This window comes from Ursus americanus, chromosome 8 (genome assembly GCF_024610735.1).
Source record: "Ursus americanus isolate L20-20 chromosome 8, mUrsAme1.1.p, whole genome shotgun sequence".
Taxonomy (NCBI): Eukaryota; Metazoa; Chordata; class Mammalia; order Carnivora; family Ursidae; genus Ursus; species Ursus americanus.
This window is the reverse complement of record NC_142134.1, coordinates 12,718,943-12,741,783: the sequence shown is the minus strand read 5'-3', so window position 1 is coordinate 12,741,783 and position 22,841 is coordinate 12,718,943. Positions and strand designations below refer to the sequence as shown.

General features: G+C 36.1%; 1 protein-coding gene and 1 pseudogene across 3 annotated transcripts in view; one reads left to right on the top strand and one right to left on the bottom strand.

The window, feature by feature from the left end:
* CCSER1 (coiled-coil serine rich protein 1) overlaps positions 1-22,841 on the top strand; it is a 1,291,424-nt gene that overhangs the window by 71,708 nt on the left and 1,196,875 nt on the right. The window lies entirely within an intron of this gene.
* Positions 20,637-20,827, bottom strand: LOC123789738 (small nucleolar RNA U3; annotated as a pseudogene).

Sequence of the window (22,841 nt, the reverse complement as noted above, 5' to 3'; positions counted from 1 at the left end):
GCTAACTCAGTCTTGGGTAAAGTAAACCCTTATATTTGAATCATACAGACTTTTGAGATAATGGACTTTAGAGATAATCTTTAGAATGTTTTCCTAATTTTATAAATGAAGAAGTTGAGGTCCAGAGAGATTAAAAGAATCCCTTATCTTCTGTGAATCTTACATTACCTTTTACAGAGAATTTTGAACATTGTAGTAGGTAATGCTGTCCAGGAATGTTACATTTTATTCTAATTTTACTCTTTCTAATAGGGCATTCCTGCTTGGTTTTTCAATTTGTGTTTGATTGCCCAGTTATGTGAATTCTTTTTGACAGATTTATTATTAAGGGAAGAAAGATGAGTAAGAATTCCAGTTTAAAAAGCTCATTAATTTTAAAGAAATGTGTCATGAATTAATGTTTTGAGTGCTATATTTTTCTTTTTACATTATTTCTTCTGGATGAATAGAGTTCTATCAAAAGAAATAGGTTACTTAAAAATGATTAGATAGGAGTTATATAAAAATTCTTCGAATGGGGTGCATTGTTCCCAAGAAATAGATTGAATGTAATACTCAGCTAGTGAAGCATTATCATTAACAATACCAGATTACATTGTAGCCTTTCTTTACAAAGCTAGCTATAAAAAATGTTTTCTTTTTAAAGCATTTTCAGTGTCTTTCACTTGGGTGAGCATTTAGTGAATGGAAGTTCTCTTATTGTAAATATATTTCTTAAGCGTACTGACTGGGGAATGGATGCTCTTGGCCTGCTTACTTATCCAAAGTATTACTAGTTACATTCCACCTTTAGCATAGTAGCAAGTTTAATGATGCGTGAGTAAGCAATCACTATACAGACTTCAACATAAGCTGACTTTCCTGAAGTTCAAGATAAACAGTTGATCTCAGTTGAAAAATATACAGTAATACTTGTTCATGCCCACTTTTAAAAATCAATGTTCTGGCCTCTTGGATGCCAAACACACATTTTGAAAGTATGTTTATAGAGTAGAACACATCAGGTTTTCCCTAACTACTAAGTTTAAACATATGATGTAGATTAGTATATGTAGTTAGGGAGGTCTTAAACTCTTCACTCTTCTGTGTTCTATTTGACAGAGGTAAATAGACACAAGATACTGGTGGTCAAATGGGAATCAAAGTATCTATTCAGTAATAGGCCCGGCACCTTCCGATTAATTTCCCAAATAGAAAACTTTATGGCAGAAATGCAATGGAAAACGTGCCTTTTTAAAAAGTATGCCTTTTTAAATGAAACAAGTCCAAAAGATCTACAGTCAGGCTCAAGTTGTGCAGTTCACAAGGATGGAGGTGAAGGTGAATGTCTATAACTCTTGCCCCAGATCTAATCTTTGAGATCCGCCTATTATGGGAGCACTGTCCCAGTGCTTTTACTACATGGGAATGAAGGAGGTGAGAGGACAGGGGCAGAGATGGGAGCCTGCCAAAGATTGGGGTGCTGAAGGTTCAGAAGACGGAGGCTTTGCAATGTGTGTGGGTGGGTGTGCGTTTTGTATGTGTATGGATAATATTTCATGAATGACACCCACCCCTTTGTGCAAAATTCTGGTGGATCAAATTTGTTACCTTTATTTCCTGAAGAGATATGAGTAAGTTGGTAGAAATGAGAACTTTTTCCCTACACAGACCCTTGCTGTTCCAATGTGAGGTGGACCTGGATACGTAGCAGCTGCGTCACTTGGAAACTTGTTAGAAATGCAGAATCTCAGGCTCCATTCCTGACCTACTTACTAAATCAGAATGTGATTTTTTAGCAGATCTTTCTCCATTACCAGGTGACTTGTTTGTCAGTTAAATTTCAGAAGCACTTCTGTAGATGCTAGGTGTCTTCCTATATATTCCTTCTTCTCTGAGCTAAGACATAATATAAGGAAAGAGTAGAAGTTGTTGTGGCTAATTCCTGTGTTTTGGGCCTTAAAAACATAACAGGAAATATAGGAGGGGTAGGTTTGGCAGAACTTGATTGATTGTTTTTATCAAATTACTTTTAAATTTTTTAAAAAAAATTTGTTATTTTTAAGGATTTATTTCTTTATTTGAGAGACAGAGAGAGAGACAGTGTGCAGGGAGGGGCAGAAGGAGAGGGAGACAAGCAGACTCTGCTGTGTGGAGCCCCATGTAGGCTCGATCTCACCACCCTGAGATCATGACCTGAGCCCAAATCAGGAGTTGGACGCTTAACGACTAAGCCACCCAGGTGCCCCTCAAGTTACTTTTTAGATTGAACATCAATTGCAGATGTCCAGTAAACAGGTATTCATTCCTGAAACATTTAACTGTCTTGAGATAATCACACTTTCTGTATCATTTTTCTCATTATTCCAGTTAATTATAAATATGTAGATGCCTTCAAATCTACATCCTTAGTCTCGGTCAATCATCCAAACTCCAGTCACAATTACACTTGTGAGTTTAAATTATTTTCAATAAAAATTATGCCTTGCTATTCATTGGAAATACAAGTGGGGATTTTTCAGATCCTGTTACTTGTATATGACATGTGAAATTTTATTCAAATACTTTGGATACTGAGAAACAAAATTATTTTTGGGCCAGGATTATGATGGGACCTGTTTTAGTGTTACTTTTGTATTTAAAACAACACCTTAGAAAAGCCCTATGCTCCAAAACTTCCCGAATTAAACATTAGAAAATTGCTTCTATATATTAGGAATGAGAAAGTGATCTATGGAATATCAGCATAATAATGATGGATAAATAAGACAAATGTTATTAAATATTTCTTTGATGCTATTATTTCCTGGTCTGGAGATAACTAAGACCACATAGCTCAAAACATTTGATTTCATCTCTTTAGCACTTGTAAGTATAAAAAATGAAATGTAAGACTAAACTTCCCTGATGCTTTTTCTCCCATGATCTCTTTTTCCCTTTTTTGAATTTATCACCTCTTGTCATTTCCTCCTGCACATGAATCTCTGTTTATATTTTTAATTGATTTACTTTTGACTTTGGAAGAAAATATAACTATTAAGGATATTTAATGTGCTGTGTCTTTTTCAGGGACTTCAGCTATCGTTCTTAGAAAGATTTTAATAAAAAGGATTTCTGACAACATAAAAAACAGAAATCAGGTTTGATAGACTTCAGCATGTATGAAGTGTATATCCTGTCTGGAAAAAAAAATTCAAGCATCTAACACAGCTGGCACCTTTTCTGTACTTCGTATCCATCTCCACTAGCTGATCTTGTGTATTTGCGGCAGCAATGACATTGATGAATCACTTTAATTTACCAGGCAACCGACGGTTTGCAGAGACTATCTGTAAGAACCAGCTAGAGCTGGCCCTGATCATTATAGATATGTGTACTGTTTCAAAAAAATAGAAGTGATCGGAAGCAATTAGATATATCCTTGTACCATAATATATAAAAATTCATTATTTTAGTATCCTTGATTTTTATTTTTCTTCCATTTTTTCCTCTCTTTTAATGGAAAAAATCAATACCTATTTATATAAATATATGCTAACAGTTATTTGGTAAAATTAGTTGTGATATAATTTGGCTTTTTAAAGTATTGAGGATAATTTTGAAATTAAATTTGTATGATATGGAATTGATTTTTAGAAAACAATATTATCTTTATGCCATTTTATATGCTTTAAAGAAATCATTATTTTGACAATAGCAAGTTATGGTATCAATTTTTCACTTAAATAGTTTAGACCTTAGGTTGAGGAACAGAAAATAGAATGCATGAGCTCTCAAAGTATTGCAGAATTTTAGTAAGGATATACCTCATAATGACATAAGAAAAGGTAATCTTGGGAACACTGTGGAGAGAGAAGTTAACTACGTATAAGATGCATAAGTGTGGTTTTCTTGATGCTTAGCGTGTATGGAAGTTATATACTTTTGAAATGCATTCAGAGCTAATTTGTATTTATTTATTTATTTATTTTAAAGATTTTATTTATTTATTCGACAGGATAGAGACAGCCAGCGAGAGAGGGAACACAAGCAGGGGGAGTGGGAGAGGAAGAAGCAGGCTCATGGCGGAGGAGCCTGATGTGGGGCTCGATCCCATAATGCCGGGATCACGCCCTGAGCCGAAGGCAGACGCTTAACCGCTGTGCCACCCAGGCGCCCCAGAGCTAATTTGTATTTAGATGAACTAGATATCTTGTCCATGATGATGGGATAATCTTATAGAATTTTAAAAATTTAGCACATTTATACAGTACTTGCCATATACCAAGACCTGTACCAGACAATTGCACATGTAAACAGTGCAGTAGACAGCATATTACAAACACAAGCATCTGATGTCCACCGAATTTCTTCTCTTGTCACTTATTGATCCTTGAAATTCTACTCATGCGAGACTCAAAACTTTATCACTATTAAAATATATACAATAAATTCCTGGGATGAGTTATTCCTTAAGTCTTCTTAAATGTTGTGGTGTGGTATGAATGATTATAATCTCTTCTGTAAGTAGACTTTGACAGAAGATGTAGAAATGATTTTAGAACTGAGCTAATAGAGGACAAGAAATAAAAGCCAAATGATGAAGAGTTATTTATTTGTTTTCCATACATTGCATATCAAGTAGGACTGGTCCTGACTGCTTTTACTATGGTTAATTGAATAAAACATAGCTATATCAAATCCATATCAAAAACCCTAAGTTATTCTTTTTTTTTTCCTGTGTAATATTCTAAGAATGACTCCTATGTTTACTCTTTACGACAGTAATGCAAACACATCAAAAGATCAAAGAGTGGGTTTCTCAGGCCAGTGTAGTAAAGCAAATAAGTCTATGGGAGTGATTTCTGGGCTGGGTATGTTCATGAGAAATAATCCTGAGTTAGCTGAGAAAGATGTGAGTGGCTTTGTGAAACCCCTAGATCAGAGAAGTCTTATTCTTTCCAGTATTTTTGTGTGTTTTCACATTTTCTGCTATATCTCTCTGTGCCAAGGTGGAAACTGGTTTTATTTTTGGCCAAGGAAAGGTAACACACCTGATTCACCTACCTTGAAAAGGGCATTGTGTGTATTCACTAGGTTTTTGGCACCTCTTAAAGAGTATTTACAAAGCACATTCTAAGTATTGTCTATGAAATTTCAATCGTGACTTTTCCTATCAAGTTAAAGTAACCTCCTTCCCTAGTTTATTGAATAGTCCCTCCAAAGGTTCTCCAAGAAAGCTTGAACATTCATCACCTTCTTTAATTTTTTAGGTCTGTAGGCTTGGGAATGGGGTAGATGCCAGTGCCAAGAAGTATATAAAAGTTTATTTAAAATAATATAATTTTAGTTTATTTTAATAAATGAATTCGTCTACCATGTTGTCACCCTAGTCTGATTTCTTTTTACTCAGTACTTTCCCACCAAATAGGTGAATGCCAAACTTGGATAATAGAGGTCAGCTTGAAAAAGCGGGGCCACCATAATAAATAAGGTAACTTTACAAAATATTGTTCAAACAGGAACATTTGAAAGTGAAAAGGGGCATTGTTTTTGTAATAGTGCTGGAACAACATGTATAAACTAGTAATGTCTCAAGTGAACTTTGACATATGGTTACCCTAATAATAGAATCAATGTAATTATTGAGACTAATGCTAGATGATTGAGACCTCGTTGTGGAGAGTTGATGGCCAGGTGAATGAATAGGCAGCCCTGGTTTAAAGGCAGAATTAGGCAGACGTGTCCTGTATTTGGACAGGTACATATTTAAGTGGGATCTTCCTAGGACCTTCTTTGGCTTGTCTTGATTAGCGTATTAAAAGAGAGACCTCCATAAAAGATTTGGAATTTAAAATATGCTTTGATCCATTCCAATCTTTTGTGCTCCTGTAATTAATTTTCCTTACTTCTCTCTCACCTCATAATTCATGCGACCACATTTAAACATTCCTCATTGTTGGTAGTAGGAGTTATGTGTATAGTTCAGGGGATGAATTGTTTTAACAGCATTGCTTCTGTTCTTAAAGGCAAGTTTGGGCTTGGCTGGATTTAGGAGTTGCTTTGAAAATTTGGCTTAGCATATTGTTTCCAAAAGAAAATATGGGTATTGGAATAAGAAAACAGATCATACAGCTTAAAAATGCTATTTATATTGGTATGTACTTTCAAAGTGCTCTTTGTCTTTTTGTTACTACAACATTTAAAAAATATTTAATTTGCTTTTCCTTATGTTTTTAAATATGTTTCATATTTATATATTTTATATTTATATGAATAACTTTTATATTATGTCATTTCATGTTGGTACTCTTATGAAAACATGCTTTCTGTGGTTTTTTTTATTGAAGCTTTTATTGAGCTAATTGTAGATTATATGCAGCTGATATAGAAATTCTGTGAATCCTTTGCCCTGTTCTCCCCCCCTCCCCCCGGTGCTAATATCTTGCAAAATTTTTATTCAGTAATGCACCTAGGCCATTTTCTTCGATATAATCCACCAATCTTATTCAGATTTCACCAGTTTTGTACTCATTTATGTGTGTGTGTGTGTGTGTGTGCGCGCGCGTGTGTGTGTGTGTATTTAGTTATACATATTTTTTCATATGTGTAGGTTGGTCAAGATACCAAACAGTTCTATCACCACAAGATACATAAGTTCCCCTTATAGATCCATATCTACCTCCCTTCTGTCCGCATACCCCATCCTTAATCTGGGGAAACCACTAATACATAATTCATTTTTAAACTCTTGTCATTTCAAAAATGTTATATTAATGGAATAATACAGTATGTAGCCTTTTTGGATTGACTTTCTCTGTGTTTAAAACAATTCATATTTATTTTTTTCACTATGTACTTTTGGTCATAAGACTTTAAGAATGTGGTGAAAGACCATGTTTATTTCAAAGTGTTTATAAGAGATGCAGAATGAAGTAGTATTTCTCCATATTTTAGCTTTCGTGGAAATAACTAACTCTTCATTATTTGTGTTAATGGAGGGAACTAAGAGCCAATTAAGTGGCTAAGAATACTATAGACTACAAACACAACATATGTGAATGTGGGATTGCATTGAATTTTAACATGAGAGATTCATGTGGACACTGATCACTGGAGTGTAATATGGACTAGAAATTCTCAGGGATGTCACAAGTAGAGAGAAAAAGGTGGGTTTGGTGTCAGAACACTTGTTTTATGACCTTGTAGGACTCATACTGCAGGGAGTATGTGAAATGTGAACACAATTAATCCAGTGACTTTAGTGACATTATTTTGGATCTAGAAGAAACCATATAACTAAAAAATCTCTGTATTACACTGAATTTGGCATAGGTAGAAGAAGCTCGTGCAGTTGTAGGCCCCAAATTATAGACTGTCTTTTACATGGTTTCTCAGCTTATTTGTCTTATGAGAATCAAAATAAACACAATTAATATTTCTTGGCTAGTATCAAAAAGATGAGAGATAACAAATGTCGGTGAGAATGTAGAGAAAAGGGAACTCTTGTGCACTGTTAGAGGGGATGTGAATTGTTACAGCCACTATAGAAAGCAGTATAGAGGTTCCTCAAAAAAATTAAAAATAGAATTACGGGATCTCACTTCTGAATGAGTATCTGAAGGGAATGGAATCATTATCTCAAAGTGGTATCTGCATCCCTGTTTATTGCAACATTATTCACAACAGCCAAGATAAGGGGAAAAAAAATGAAGTGTCCATTGATAGATGCCTAGATGAAGAAGATGTGGTATATGTACATATACAACAGAGTGTTATTTGGCTATGAAAAAGAAGAAAATCCTATTTGTGATAACATGATGGACCTTGAGGGCATTGTGGCAAGTGAAGTAAGTCAGAAAAAGACAAATACCATATGATCTCACTTATATGTGAAACCTAATAAGGCTGAAGTCCTAGAAACAGAGTAAAATGATGGTAGCCAGGGCTGGGGGTTGGGAAATACATGGAGATATTGGTCAAAGGGTACAAACTTCCATTTGTAAGGTGAATAGAGTCTGGGGATATAATGCATAGCATGGTGATTAGAGTTAACGATACGGTATTACATACTTGAAAGTTGCTAAGAGAGTAAATCTTAAATGTTTTACAACAAATGTTAATTTTGTGAGGTGATGGAGGTGTTACCTAACCATACTATGGTAATCACATTACAATATATGTGTGTCTCAAATCATCACATAATACACTTTAAACTTATCAGTAGATGACCATTTTATCATAAGAAAAGCTGGAAAAAAGGGAAAAAACCAAAAATAATCCAAAATTGATTTTCTTGACAATTAGATTTTGATGACTTCATGAAGTTAAATAACGTTTTGCTTATCTTTGTATTCACGGTGCGTAGTGAGATAAAATGTGTTCAGTAAATACGTGTTGAATAATTAGATTGGAAAGTTGCCCTTTGTGATATTATCCTAGCACTTTTAAAAATCATTATTTATTTATTTATTTGAGATAGGTTGGAGTTTCTGGGTAGCAGCATCATTAAAGTCTTATTGATAAGGGATACTGTATTCAGCTGTGTACCCAACCCAGCTAATCCGATTGAGTTCCTAGTTAGCGCTCCAGCATTCACCAGAAGATAGAGAAAAAAGGCTGACTCTTGAGGTCAATACATTACAACGGATTATCAGGATTTGCATTTTTGTTAATTTTTTTTTAATCGTTTCTTTTCAGTTACTTTGCTTTGTGGGATATCAGCATCACCTAACAAAAATCTGAAGTGATTTTAAAGACATTGTTCAGGATGCTGCATTGTTCAATGAAAATAGGTTTAAGTTAAAAATCTCTCACTCCAATGAAAGTGATTTTTGTGGGAGGAAGTTTTATCGTCTGTGTCTTATCATTTGCTATTCTAGTCTACTATAACATGTTTTTTTTAGTTTCCTAAAAATTTTATTTGTGAAAAGATGATTACAATGTACAGCACGTACAATGATTATTGAATAAAATGCCTAATGTGTTTATATATTCACGAGGAGGGGCTTTTTGTCTTTTTCACAGCTGTGTGTAATGCTTGGCAAGTAATAGCCCCTCAACACAGAATTTTTTAAATAGACAAGTGATAGTATTTGTAATTTGTATGTTTAAAAATGTTACAGAGGGCTGTTGCCAGTTTTAGTAGTCAAGAGGCTCAGAGGTACAAAAGCAGGTAATGAGATCTTAATTAGGCCAGCCCTTATTAGTATACTTGCAGATGACTGAATTTTCCAGGGGCTTCTCGTCTCTGACTTGTATATTTAGGAAGCCCTTAATGGTTCAATATACAGGCCCTCAAAACTCCCACATGCACATAACTTTCCGGTCATAAGACAAGCCCGTGGCCTCTGCCAAATTTAGTTCAGCTTCCCCTGCTTCTACCCTTTGAATAACCAACCTTTCATGAGTCCAAAGTGGCCTTCAAAGACAAATAAAAAGGAAAAGAAAACCCCAACTAGAAGCCCCAGTCAGGAGAAAGGCAGATTTCTATAGCTCCATTACCTTATTTGATACTCATATAAACCTGAGGAGGTAGATACTGTATTCTCTACTTGACAGTTGAAGAAAATGAGGCTCATAAAGGCTATGAAACGAGGCCAGTGTCATGCATCTAGTAATGCTGCAACTGGTCTTTGGTTTTATTTCAGTAAAACTCTAAAGCTGTACTTGTAGGTTATTGCTGGATTTGGTTGCAACACTCAGTTTTTTCCTTTGCTCCTATCTTTGATATAGAACCTACTTGCTCTGTCAGGGCCACCGCCCACTTTCTTTTCCTGTTTTTCCCCCTCATGTCTGTGTCATCTCTGTGGCTGAAGATTGATGCTTCAAGTGTACTACTGGCTTACTAACAGCGTTGCCCCAGTGGTGGATTAAACTTGGCCACAAATACTTTGCTGCTCCTCTCATCAAGGGATGGAAGCTATGCCTCCTCCTCTTGAATCCAGGAGACAGCTGTGGACTTGCATGGTTTAAAAATGCTATGTCAGGGGCACCTGGGTGGCACAGCGGTTAAGCGTCTGCCTTCGGCTCAGGGCGTGATCCCGGCATTATGGGATCGAGCCCCACATTAGGCTCCTCCACTATGAGCCTGCTTCTTCTTCTCCCACTCCCTCTGCTTGTGTTCCCTTTCTCACTGGCTGTTTCTATCTCTGTCAAATAAATAAATAAAATCTTAAAAAAAAAATAAAATAAATAAAAATGCTATGCCAACTAATGGCTTGAACTTTTAGTCTGGCAGTTACCACTTTTCCTTTCTTGGACTCCTATAGCACCGTTGTAATGTGGTTGACTACCCTACCAGAAAGCCTGTGAGGAAGGAGAGAGAGAGAAAGATACATTTTTTTTCAAGATTTTATTTATTTATTTGAGAGAGATAGCGAGAGAGAGAGCGAGCGAGCACGAGCTGGGGACAGAGGGAGATGCAGCCTCCCCACTAGAGCAGGGACCCTGTGTCGGGGCTCCATCCCAGGACTCTGGGATCATGACCTGAGCTGAAGGCAGATGCTTCAGCAACTGAGCCACTCAGGCTCCCGGAGAGGTACATGGTTAACCAGCAGTTGTTTTGACCGTCCCAGCTGAAGCACTGGGTATGGCAGGGAAGCCAGTTTAGACTTTATCCCCAGATGAGCCTCCAGAGGGACTGCTCCTTCATAAGTGACCTAAGTGAGACCAGCCAAACAAACAAACAAACAAACAAAACAGTCACTTGGATTTATCTCAGATTGTAGAATCATAAGCAAATAAATGCTTGTTGTTTTAAGTCATTAAGTTTTGGGGTGTTTTGTTAAGTCAAAATAGATACATGCAATATTTACTGACTTCCAAATTTGTCTCCATATACTGAAGACTGAGTATTATTTTCTATCATCTTTATGCTAATCCCAAGATACTGAGACCTCACCAGGGTAAATTGTAAGTTGTAATTCCTCCAGGAAAGGCAGTCTGGAGAAGTTAAAGGAATTTGGAGTGTTAAAACTGGACAAATGAAAATTCAAGCAGAATAAGAAAATGATTTTTAGCTATCTGAAGACTGCTTTGCTAAAAGGAATACAACTGGTTTTGAAAATTCAAGGACTAGAAAGAAAACATGATTGGAAAGCCACATATGAATGAATACATTTAACTTCAAAACGATGAAGCTTTCCTCACATTGAAATTAAACATGGAACTTTCCATATGCAATGGCCTGTCAAAAATGGCATAGGCACCAATGAAGGTAGTACACTGCATTGCTGGATAGTCAGGGTGCTTTGGCTTCCATGTTGTTGAGATGTGTGGCGGTCCTGGAGTCAAGCTGGTTGGCCTCCCTTCAAGAAAGTGCTACTTGTTCTTCAGTTGTGAGAAGTATTGTTAGCCAGCAGGTTTAGCTGCATAACCTTTAGGATATACTCTGCAGCATTCAAGTGAAGGCCCTGCTCTGGTAGGTCATCTCCCAGCCAATGGCTGAGCGTGATGGGGTAGTAGCAGCCTGGGCATTTCTGTCAGTGCAGGACTCTTCTGACAGGCCGTCTGCTCTGGAGCTTCCTGTTAGATTGGTTAAGACGTCATGAGATCTACATTGCATTCCCTATATTTTTCTTCTTCCTACCCTCTTTCACAAGTAGAGGATCCCTTTGTGGTCTGAAGGTTTCACCTGCATAATCCTGTTTCTTCCTTTTTGCCTTTCATGCGTGATACTCCCCAGTGAACATTGTACTCCTAATTCTGGTTCACCATCTGCTTCTGTTAGGACCTGAGCAGGATGCAGCTGGCAGAACTAAACTGACAGATTGGTCAATTTAGAAGGATTTTAAGCTGTCTTCTAATTCTGCAATTCTATAATGTTATGCTCTGTGGTCTAATTGCTCCTAGGAAGAGTTGGATAATTATTTTACAATTCTAAGAACTAAGACATGAGATACCTTTGGGGGTAAAGGAGGCACCTGTCTAAATTACAAATATTATATTTTGGAAAATCTGTATTTTCTTCAAAATTGCAAAGGTGCATTTATTTATATTGTCCTTAAAATTTAATTCATTTACTAATATTTGTAACTATCTGAAGTCATTTGAATCTGCTGAAATAACCACAAAAAGATGGAAATATATCAGTGTCTAGTAAAATATATCTATTTAAATTAAGCTTTTTTCAACACACATGTTTTCTGGGCGGATAACACTAACGTTGAAGATGATTAAAGAAGGAGGAGTAGAAAAATTTCCAGTCCTGGTGCTCTTTGTTATAATTTGGAAAGTAATCTTCTATTTTGCTCTTCTCGATATGTCTCTTATTAATATGAACAGTGCACCCATATTTTGCATAATTATCACATAACATATAACAAATAATCAGTTTTGAAATATGGACACTTAAATTATGCATCTCTGAAGATATATATGGAATTCTAAGAATTCTACAAGAAATAAAAATTTCTTTAAATTTCTTCAAAATTTCTTCAATAACAAATTAATTTATTAATTTTGAGTTGGAATAAAGTTCTTTAAAGTTTTTTTTTTTTTAAGATTTTATTTATTTATTTGACACAGGGAGAGAGAGAGAGAGCACAAGTAGGGGGAGCTGCAGGCAGAGGGAGAGGGAGAAGCAGGCTCCCCGCCAGGCAGGACCCTGAGCGGAAGGAAGATGCTTAAGCAAATGAGGCACCCAGGCTCCCCATAAAGTTTGTTTTTGTTTTTGTTTTGTTTTGTTTTTAATGTGGTGCTAATGTCATGTGAGTGGAAAACGAATGATGACTGACAGTTTGGAGTTATAAAAGTCAGAAAATATGGTTATTAGGCCAGCCTGTGATTCTGGACCTGGAATAACACAAATAAAAATGATAAAAATAAACAAACAAAAAACCAAAAAACAAAGCAAAACAAAAATACTCCAAAACTGGGGCAAAAATAACAACCAAAATATAACATCTCTCTGGGGCCATGCATATTCCAAATGAACTCTCTCACGTTCTTTTGAGATAACTTTTGGAATTCCTGGGTATACTTTTGCATGAAACCTGGCGATAAGACATAGCCCTCATGGCACATGGAGGTTTTGATTTGTCTTTTATTTTTATTTTCTATTTTATTTTTTTATTTATTTAAGTAATTCTGCACCCAACATGGGGCTTGAACTCAGAACCCCAAGATCAAGAGTTGCATGCTATTCCAGCTAAGCCAGACAGGTGCCCTCTTGTCATTTATTTATTTATTTATTTATTTTTTAGATTTATTTATTTATTTGAGAGGGGGAGAGAGAGAGGACACGTACAAGCAGGGGAAACAACAGGCAGAGGGAGAAGCAGTCTCCCCATTGAGCAAGGAGCCTGACACAAGGCTTGATTCCAAGACCCTGGGATCATGCCCTGAGCCGAAGGCAGATGCTTAACCAACTGAGCTACCCAGGTGACCCTGTCTTTTATTTTTAAAACCACCTTTATTGAGCTTCAGTCATCTGCCAAATACTATGCTCTCTATGTAAATTATCTCAGTAATTATCACAGTGCTCATTTTAGCTGGGAGTATTATTGTTTCCATTTTACACATAAGAAATCTTAGATTTATAAAGGTTAATTAATTTGAGCAATGTCACTGTAGCTCATAAATGGTAGTGCTTGGGTTTTAGTCCAGCTATGGCTGACTTTAAGGTCTGTGCTGTCATGAGCTCTATGTTAGGTAGACTGCTGTTCTGGCTTTGCTTGCTATCAGGCACTGCGAGCCAGAAGTGTCACTGGTCAGCATGGGGAGGCGCTGCTGCTGCTGCTATTGTTGGCCACTTCTGCTGCCATCTAGATCTGGCTGTGGATGCTCAAGGAGCAGGGAGCGGATGTGCAGGGGGCTAAAGGAACTCTTGCTGCTGCCAAACGTGCTGTTATCACTAACCACACTGCTGCTGTCATTAGTGCTGCTGCCAACACTGCCAGCTCTGCTCTTGCCAGTGCCAGTGTGCGGATGTCTTGGGCTCTCAGTGTCCCAGGGTGATTCTGTAGACAAGCAGCTGCTTTTTAGATTTCACTTGCTTATTACCTGTAGATCCTTTGCCTTAGGACTCAGGCTTCAGGCCATGGAGCCTGGGAGAGATGATGGTTGGAGGTATGTTTTATCTTCCCTAGCATCTGGGACAACTGTCCTTGAACCAAACATGTGCACCTCAATTCTCATTTTTCTTCTTTCCTAGGGATTTCTTTCCCTCAGAGGCTCTTTCTTCCTTCTTGCAATGCCCCACTAGCCCTGGAAACATAAGTTGTAAACACTTGAATCCTAGAATGAACATAATTTAGTCTTAATATGAAAGCCTCATTACATGAGATATTTTAGTTTGAAAAAATAATAAAAAGCACTTAAATTTTATAATCATGAATACACACTTATCTGTGCAAGAATTGAATCATGCTAATTTTTAAAGAATTACTTAATAAACAACTTTGCTATTTAGTGTGGGTGGTTTCAGTGTGATTTACTAGAGGTCAAAAAGCCAAATTTTACTTTGAAGCCCTATCAGTAATTCATACAATTCATGTCAAAATGCTTACAGGGGCAAGGTGATTTTGTTCCTGGGAGTGATCCATCCCTCCCTCCCTCCCTCCCTCCCTCCCTCCCTCCCTCCCTCCCTCCCTCCCTCCCTCCTTTTCTTTTCCTCCTTCTTCTTACTTTTGCTTCCAACACTAACAAGGAGGCAATGTTGTCTCAAACTGGAAAATAAGGAAATAGCATGAAAATTTACAAACCTCTACTCATTAAGGACAGGCAAAACAAAAAGTTTAACTGGAGGAAAAGAATGGCACATTGCTGAATTCTTTATTGTCTTAACTGAAAACAAAAGCCTGCTTGATTTTTTTTAATTGAGAAAAGCATATGGGGGGAAAAGAGCTCTTAGTTCTAATAAGCCAGAAGCTTAGCTTAGCTTAGCTTTGCTTGGCTTTGCTCCCCTCTCCCTCCCTCCTTTCTTTCTTTCTTTCTTTCTTTCTTTCTTTCTTTCTTTCTTTCTCTGTACTTTTTGTTCTTTTATTGTTTACAGGTAGTCTAGCAAAAAAAAAAGTTGTATTAAGATCATGATCAAGATCTTCTTTGTCAGGGATTACTTTTTTTTTCCTTTAAGGATAAAGCAGTCAGTTTTCTTGTTTGAGTACAAGGCAAGTTTATATTTCCATCTCGCCTACAATAGTAATTGTGAGTTTTGTTTTGTGTTTTATTTCTAATTAAGAAAATGAAGATTGGTAAATAATACTTAAAGACTTGCTTTTCAGACAGGGTGAGCTTCTTGGTGTGTCAAATACATAGATTTATAGAATGAATTTGCCTCCAGGACTCATTTTTTTCTCCAATAAATTGCATGAGGAATATAATTTTATTTAACAAACATAAATATGTGAATTTGGGCTGTATTTATATTTTTAATATTCTGACATATGCATGCATGTTAGGATGCTGTTTTGTAGGTATGTGGTTAATGTTTCTTTTAAATTTTTTTTCCTTAATTTTAAAGTTGTAGTGAAAGCAAAATATGTTAGTATATGATGCATAAAGAACAGCCTGATAAAGTTACTGTGTTTAAACATCATACATAGATCTGTATTTTGTTATTTTCTGAGCTACATGCCAGAGTATATTGTAAAGCACTTTATCTATGGATTGTATAACGATCACAGAACAGTGCAGAGAGAAATAAAATATAGTTGCTTTACATTTCTGATCTTCATTTTTTAGTTTGTAGTGGGAGTTCATACCTCTTACATGGAGATGCTAATGCTCTCCTAGTGTAGTAAAAATTGTAGAGGAAGAGCTTTCAAAAGTTTGTAGGGATGACAAATGGCATTTGTAAATATTAGTGTTTATGAGTATTTGATTGTCATCTTCACTTAATGGTTTTTTTTTTTTTTTAAGATTTTATTTATCTATTTGACAGAGATAGAGACAGCCAGCGAGAGAGGGAACACAAGCAGGGGGAGTGGGAGAGGAAGAAGCAGGCTCCTAGTGGAGGAGCCTGATGTGGGGCTTGATCCCAGAACGCTGGGATCACTCCCTGAGCCGAAGGCAGAGGCTTAACGAATGCGCCACCCAGGTGCCCCCATCTTGACTTAATGTTTTAATTTCATTTTAACAGGATGTGTAAGAAATGTTTGTGCAAAGTTTAGGGATAATTTCCTAGGTAATTTGTTGTTGTCGTTGTGTTGTTTTTATATCTTTTTCTTTTGCTGCAGATCTGTTTAGGCAGATGATGTTTGAAAGTAGTTGAATTCAGAGTTCATGTTTGAGCAGACTAATGGGAATATTTCTCAATAGCTTTTTCAAGTATTTCATTAAGTACTTTATTAAATAGGTTAAATCATTTTTTATCTTTACACAGCCATAGAAAACTTTAGTTCATAAGTCCTTAGAAAATTAAAACAAAGCAAAACAATGATTTAGAAAATAATCAGTGAAAACCATAAGCTATTTAGGGAGCCTTCAAAAATGAAAATGCTACAGAATGCTACTACAGAGCCGATTTTTTTGTCTGAATTTATTAACCTGTGAAAGGAGAACTTTTAAATTGAAAATAATGACAGCACCTTAATTGTGGTGATTTTATTGAAAGCCTACTACTGCAATAATAAGATGCATTCCAGGTTCCCAGAGCTGAGGCAGCTGTCAAACACTAACATTTTTCCCTGAAAATAGGTTTAGTGTAGTGTTTTTCAAGGACAAGTTGATCAGCTATTGTCTCAGTGAGCACCGCTAGTTAATATTCAACAGTTTTCTTAATCAAAATCGTGTGTCCTGCTCCCTAGAGTGTTTGTTAAAGTGATTGTATGTTTATCAGAGCCTTCAACAGCAGAAACAGAATATTCCTGGACGAGGTGCTGGTAATGAGAACCTATATTATCCCAGGGTGCTGATAAGAAACGTAAAATGCTGTCAAAATACATTGTTCGTAAAAAAAATAATTATTATAGCTCAAAAAGTCAAACCTTTCTTTGAAGCCCTTGTACTTTAAATAACTTCAATTGTTTATCTAGGATAATGGGTGGCAGGAGTATGGTGATATCCTACTATAAACTCCAGGAATGGCACGCCACTGATCAAATAGTCTAGGGGTTTATTAATCATTTCTTCTGTTGGAGGGCTGATTAAGGTTCTTCACAACATGTTTCCTTTAGATTACAGAAAGTTCTTAATGAAGTAAAGCTTGAGGGGCATTAGAGAGCTCAGTCTGGAGTTCTACAAATGGTATTGAAAGGTCATGTGGGGAAAACAAGCTTTGCCAAAAGAAAACTAATGCACAGTGAACATTTTCCATGAAATACTGTGCCTAAGATGGAGGATTTGTTATTGCTTTGTTTTTAACTTCAAATTAGTTTCTGTTGCTGGGCTGATACTGCCCTGGAAACAGAGCTATATTGTTGGATATGACTTTTTTTTGCCAAGGGTATTCCCTACCACTTTCACACACACATACACATTCTTTCTCTCTCTCTCTCTCTCTCTCTCAATCTCTAAGAATTAGACAAGGATACATGCTTTGAAAAATGTGGTCCCTATAATATTAAGAATAATTTTGTATTTTACTTTTTTTGTCTCTAATGGTGCTTTGGAGGAATGAAGTCTTCTGTAAAGAGTTCATTTTAGCTATGATGTTGGTGGATTTCCTCTAGAATCAGGAGATTCCTAAAAACATATTTTTAGGAATTGTTTCACATAATAAAACACACTTTGAACATTAATTAGGAAACAATGCACCTACATCCCATAGGAGTTAATCTTCCTAAGTAATCATTTTGAAGGCTACGGCCAGGGATATTGATCACTTCCGTGGTACTGGAACATGTACTGCACTTTATGCATTGATCTTTGACATAGAAAGATGGGTACATCAATGTAAAAAACTGATTGCTGTTACATATTTGAAACTTAAGCCATACTATTCACTCATATTCAAAATCACTCATTTACTTGGTATTATGTGTAGTCAATTTCTAACATTACCTTTTCAACAAATTGATCAATTTTATATTTTTATTTATGCTTAGATGTAGCTTATAATTGTTTCAAAATGCAAATCACAATCAGATTGATTTGATACTAGGTTTTGGTGGAATTGTGTATCAATCAGTCTGGTCAGGAGGTGGACACCATAGTAGGTCAAACAAGTTTAATATAAAAATTTCTTAAACTGTGACAACAGAAGAACTATGATAGCTAGGGAAACCTATGAGATACCCTACAGCTGAGGGAGTATACCAGGGAAGGACAAACTTGGAAAGGGTTAAGATCCTTTGAGAAAAGGTGTGATTCATCTCATTGGATACCAGAGAAGTTTATGGGTTTGGCCATGCTTCCAGAGGTGGTCCATGGTCTCTGGATAACCTGGTGGCAGGGAGAGCAGGTGGAACACCAGCAATTAAAGCTGTAGTTGAATGTCAGAGGGGTTGGGCCCCCCACTCCCAAGCCTGTTGTGGGACTGGAGGAGGTTCAGGTAGGAGAAACCCAGGCATACAGAGACAATTCCTTTTCTTTTCAGCGCTATTGGGAGTTTCCCTTGGAATGGGCCTCAGAAAGATTATTCCAGGCTGAGACTGCAAGATTGGTGAGGAACTACATGATCTGGCCTCCACACGTGGCTGGAGCAGAGCCCCACTGAATATCTTCACAACTGCTCCCAAACTGCTGATCCGCCTGGAGATAGAAATCATGGGACAGACCCTTTGTTCAGTATCCCTCCAGCGTTCTCTATCGGGGAAGTGCAACATCCGGCTCATTGTAAAGGAGAAATGCTTAAAGGAAACCCATCTATGATCACAAAGCATGTATTTATTGAAGGGTGCATTTGGAGCTGGGAAGCAGTTAAAATCCTTAACTGGCACACATTGCCTCACATTTGGATGCTAATTGTAGCTAATGTTACAGCAAAACTTACAATTCCTGTTGCCTTGAGAATATCATGTTGTTTGCAGGTGCCCTACTTTTAGCCCTTTGTACTTGTCTCTCCTGATTAGTTGCATTGTCCTTGCTTTCAATAGCGGAGTTTAGGACTATGCTAATTTTTCACTGTCTTTCATAGACACCACCTCTCGCTCTCTGCTGCAGGATGGGAAGCTTGTCTTTTTATGCCACTATGTGTATGCCCACATTCTTTAGATTAAGTGTTGAACAATCTCAGTGGAAGGAATTCATGGAGTGTCAATAAACTCTATTCTAATTAGAGCCATTTGGATCTGTTTTATAAGGAAGTGAGGAAACTGTTTACCCCTAGAGTCTGCACTAGAAATAGCACACAGTTCATTTGGCAAAGCTAAAGAGCAATATTGATTTTGAGGCACTGAGGAACATGCAAGTGCATAGATCAATTTGTTACTAGTCAGTCATTTTTTTTTCTTTGCTATTAGTACAACCATTATTGTGTTTTATGTGAAAAAAAAGTTATTAGTGACTGCTTCCTGGTGTTCTATAGATGCTATAATTTACATTCATATTCATATACATTCATAATCATATATCATTATCAACCATTATATACAGTGTATATATGCAAGAGATAGTTATACAGGTGTACAGGTGTCAAATATAGTGCTTGAAAAGATATATACTAATTAATAATTCCTGGAAAAAACTGGTTTATTATGTACCAAGTCAAAGCAATGTGCTAAGTCACTTACAATATTTATGTCTGTTGTTGCTTTAATGTGGGAATTACCATTGGCAAGCAAATTTTTCTACCACCTAGGCCATAGAACAGTTTTGTTATAAATGTTTTATTCTTTCTTATGTGAAAGGGGGAAAAAAACTTCAATGGAAAGACTATAATTGCTTTGGCAATTTGCTTTAGATTTATAATCTTTGCTCAGGTACTCCCCTCCCATCCCCTCTTTAGGTAAAAGAAAGAAGGAGAGGGTGGGTATCTTATTATACATGTTTAAAAAATTCCAACATGAATAAATCCAACAGATAAATTGCTTGCAATTACATTTTTAAAAGAGTGTTGCGGGAACATGAGAATTGAGAAACTAATACTTAAGTACAAATAGTTTATTTGTAGTGTGGAAAATAGGTGATGTTATAAAAGCCATTATGATCCACATTTATAAAATAAGTAATGGAATGATTATAGGACAAGAAATATGCCTTGGCATGAAATGCTTTTCTAAAATCTTCTAACATCGAGGTAAAATCTACTCACCCTGAATTTAGTGTATGATAATAAGGTCTATGAATGAATTCATCTCCATCTACCATGAATATAACAAAGCATTACATATTGTAGTGGATGTAGGATTATCCTCAGAGATTATTCCCAACTTTAATGAACTTAAAATCTGTAGCTTTTTAACTGTAGATATTTTGTTTGCTTTGGCTGCAGTAGTAAGAAATGTACAAAATAATTGAGCCAAAAATGTGTAACTTATTTAGAACGAAAAGATGAAAGGATGGACAAGAACATGGGACTAATAAATGATATGGTAGGTTTTCAATTAACAGATGTTCACAAAATGCATGATTTCCATGGTTCTGTAAAAATTAAGCTTTTTGAAAGCAGTAAGTTATTTTTTCCCCCATTGGTTATAAAGGGTATCAAGTAATTATAGATAGCATTTATTGAGCATACTCTAAGTACAACCAATATATACAGAATGGTCTTTGTCCTTTTACTTGTCCTCTAAGATACGCATTATTCAGGGTTTCTTAGTTTTATTTTATTTTTATTTTTTTAAATTATTAGAGAAACCACTCAGATGCTATCCCTTCCCTCTAACTCCCCCTGAGGAGGAGAAGAACGATCATCAAGGACAAAGGGCAGCCGCAAAACCAACACCCAGAGTCAGCTTCACACTCAGGAAGGGATACTGCGTCTCCTCCTTGTGGACGGACTTCTTAGTTTTAAATGGAAGTTCAGACACAACAGGGACTTGGACATTGTCACACAGCCGAAAGTCATGAACAGAAATACAAATGCCAGATTGTACATCCCCAAAACCTAGGTTCTTTCCACTATACAGTGTGACTTCTAAAAGTTAAAAAATAATTAAAGCGTTGGTTCTTTAGATGTTAAGAACATAATAATTTTACTAACTTCTGTGTTAAAGACTGAAGACCCAGGGCATCTGGGTGGGTCAGCCAGTTAAGGGTCCAGCTCTTGATTTCAGCTCAGGTCATGATCCTGAGACTGAGTTCTGCGTGGAGCCCTGTGTCGAGCCTCATGTCGAGCTCCATACTCAGGAATCTGCTTCTCTTCCTCTCCCTCTGCTCCTCCCCTGCTCGTGGTCTCTTTCTCTCTCTCTCAAATAAATAAACAAACAAACAAACAAATAAATAAATAAATCTTTTTAAAAAAATGAATACTCAGTTGGTAATTCCTATTAGATCTGTAATCTCTCAATTTATACTTCTCTTAAAGTATAAATATAGATGAAATATGAGTCAGAAAGGCAAATATGTCATAATTTTAAAAAATAATTTATTTCCTACAGTGGAGAATTTTCTTTTTGCTATTAAGGCTTTTGCTGGTATTTTCATGTTTCCCTCTTGGCTCACATAACAAAAATTAACTGTGCCTTTCATCTTTGTGGCTTATTTATAGATTCTTATTTCTCCAGCATTACTTCTTAAATAGTACAGTAATGAAAATAATTATCACAGTAGTGAATTATTAGATGTCCTTTTTGTTTTCTATAATTTCATTATACCAACAAATATATTAAATATTTTCAGGTCTATCTCTTACCTTTCCTATTAGAAAGTAAGCTTCTTAAATGTTTTGTCACCATTTTCTCTTAATGAGTATATTGTGACAATATACGTATTTTACAGATTTAGAATACGCCATATTACATTTTGATTAGTAAAAGCCTTCATAAATGGTTCAGCATTAGAAAAATTCATCAAATTTTTTGCAGTGAGGTAGTGTGATACCCTTGGGCAGAGGTCAAATGCTTTGTCAGAAAGATCCAGAAACAAGTTTAAGTTCTAAAAATTGCCTAGAAATGTGAGTAGAGGTATCATGACCAAGTGAATAGAGAATGAGCTTTTGAGTCATCCAACCTGGCTTGAATTCCAGCTCTATCATTAGCTCTATGAATGTAGCCAAGTTGAGTAATCTCACTAAGCCATGTGTCTTCAGCTACAAAATAAAAGCAATAGCATCTCTCATGTAAGATTTTTGTGACGATTAACTAGAATAATAAATGAAAAAGTATCTGTCACAAAGAAGATGCTCAACAAATGTTCCTACTTTTATTTTTAAATACCAAAGTCTATTTGATGCAGATTATTTGATGTAAGTGAAAATTATTAATATTCTGATTCTTGTGGGGAGAATATCAAGGGGATTTTAAATATTACAAAAGGACTACTGATTCCCTTGTTTGACTCTTTAAAACTCTGGATAGCATTGTTAAGACATTTTAAATTTTGCCTTTAGGGTAAATATGTATGCAATGACTTCATTCTTGAGTAAATTTAGACTGATATTGCTCTTGGCTCTTCCATGATGTAGTTAATCTGCTCATCTGGAAGAGTTAAGCTGGTGGCTGACCCTTTCTCTAAACTAAAGAGTGTGTTGGAATCTTTAATCTTTTCTTTTTAACTTCCTCCTCAGAAGTCAGAGTTCAAGAAAAAGACATTCTTGGTAGGTTGTGTTTATTACATGCTCTTGTAACAGCCCACTGTTGGTTGAGAATTAACCATAACATTTTATCTGTATGTATTGTAAAAATCAGAGCAATTGTGCAAAAAATGAGCATTGTACATTAAGGTAACATTTGTGTTACGTTTCCAAGTGATTAGATCCATCCATATGTGAAGAATTTTTAGTTGAAATAGTTGTTTAGGGATACTGATTTTGACCTTATTGCTGAATTCCTTCGGGCCAGTTTCATAATACACTCTCCTTCTGGTATTTGTAAAATGGTATTTGTAAAACGGTCCATGGC